Source organism: Elephantulus edwardii, unplaced genomic scaffold (assembly GCF_000299155.1).
Source record: "Elephantulus edwardii isolate Elephantulus edwardi_28Jun2011 unplaced genomic scaffold, EleEdw1.0 scaffold00052, whole genome shotgun sequence".
Lineage (NCBI taxonomy): Eukaryota > Metazoa > Chordata > Mammalia > Macroscelidea > Macroscelididae > Elephantulus > Elephantulus edwardii.
This window is the reverse complement of record NW_006399802.1, coordinates 8,885,219-8,887,052: the sequence shown is the minus strand read 5'-3', so window position 1 is coordinate 8,887,052 and position 1,834 is coordinate 8,885,219. Positions and strand designations below refer to the sequence as shown.

Here is a 1,834-nt window from a genome sequence, read left to right as displayed (position 1 = left end):
CTCTCTCAGGGAGGAGTGATAGGGAATGGCAAAGGACACACTGACAAAGGAGATTAATCAGAACTGGCTTTGACAAGCACTGTGGCAATTAGACAATTAAAACAGACTTTCAGGGGGGGAAAAAAAGAACGAACTGGAGAGGAGGGTAGAGAAAATAGTGCAAAAATGAATGAATGAAAACCCCAAATCTCTCTAAATGTTCATTAAAACTAATCAAATTTAATAAAAATTAAAAAAAATTGAAAAAAAGAAAGAAGTTCAATCTACACTGAAGATATTGGCATTAAATAAGGGCCCAGGACCTGATGGTGTTCAACAAACTGATGTATCTATGGATGTGCTCACTAGTCTACACTAAGAAAACTGAACAACAGTTACAAGGTCAATGGATGGAAAGAGATATGTATTTGTTCCCATTTCTAAAGCAATATTATCCACATCAATAGGTAACGTCAAGAAATTCAGACTAGATTCAGAAGAGGTCATGGGACAAAGGATACCACTGCTGATAGCAGATAGATCTTTACTGAAACCAGAAAATTCCCAAGAGTTGTTTATTTGTATTTTATTAACTTAATAAAGGCATTTGACTTGTGGTGATGATAGCAAATTATGGATAATGTTAAGAGTAATGAGAATCCCCAAACACTTAATTATGCTGATGTGAAAATTCTACATAAACCAAGATGCAATTGTTCTAACAGAAAAAAAAAGGAACACGGCATGGCTTAAAATCAGGAAAGGTGTGCTATAGGGCTGTATTCTTTCTCCATTCCTATTTAATCTTTATGCTGAAAAGATAATTCAAGAAACTAAACTACATGAGAAAGAATGTGGCACAGAATAAAAAGACCTATAAACAACCTGCATGACATGAATGACAAAACTTGTTTGTATGAAGTAAAGAAGACTTAAAGACATACTTCAGAAGACCAAAGACTACAGCTTCAATACGGCTTAAATTTCAACATCAAGAAAACAAAAAGCCTTACCTCTGGATCAATAAACAATATCAAGATAGATGGAGAGTATATTGAAGTTGTCAACACTTTCATTTGATTTGGATCCATAATCAACACTCATGGTTGCAGTGGATAAAAAATCAAATGACAAATTACATTGGGGAAGTCTGATGTCAAGGACCTCCGAAAAGTATCAAAGAGCAAAGATACCCATTTAAAGACTTACACTTCATTTCATTTATGTGGGGCATAATATCATGTGGGGTCATCCCTAGGAAAAAGACATCTTGCTGAGAAAGGTAGAAAGTCATACCAAGAGAAGAAGATTCTCAACAAGATGGATTGACAATGATTGGGCAATGAGTTTGAACATATCAGAGGCAGTGAGAATGGCACAGGGTTGTGCAGGGCTCTGATATATAGTTTGAGAGTTGCTGTGAGTCAAAGGCTCATATCAGCAACAACACATGTCATAAATGTACTCAAATTCCATAAATCACATCACTTAAGAAACTTGGTTTTTAGCATAAAGTGGCAAGGAAAGAGCAGTTAAACAAGCTGTTTCAATAGTATATAGTCTTGCAGATTCATCCATTTCATTGACTCTGTAAAATAAAATTAATTTTATTTCCATTTCAAAGTTTGTTTTCCAAAGATGAGTTAAGAAATTAAGCGGTGCCACTGTTGTAGAATGAGGCTGGCATCGGGGTGCGGGTAAGACTGAGAAAAACTGGATGAAATATGTTTACGGCATTGAAGTCTACAGGGCTATAGGGGAGAGAATAGTTTAAAAGTATTATATTTTAGGGCATTATGTTTATCATAGGAGTACGCAATGAGGGTTGCAGAGTCGATTATATTTGGGGTTGGGG

The 1,834-nt window shown here is 35.6% G+C and overlaps 1 pseudogene; it reads right to left on the bottom strand.

Annotated features, from left to right (window-relative positions):
* LOC102871473 overlaps positions 1 to 1,834 on the bottom strand; it is a 17,743-nt pseudogene that overhangs the window by 1,347 nt on the left and 14,562 nt on the right.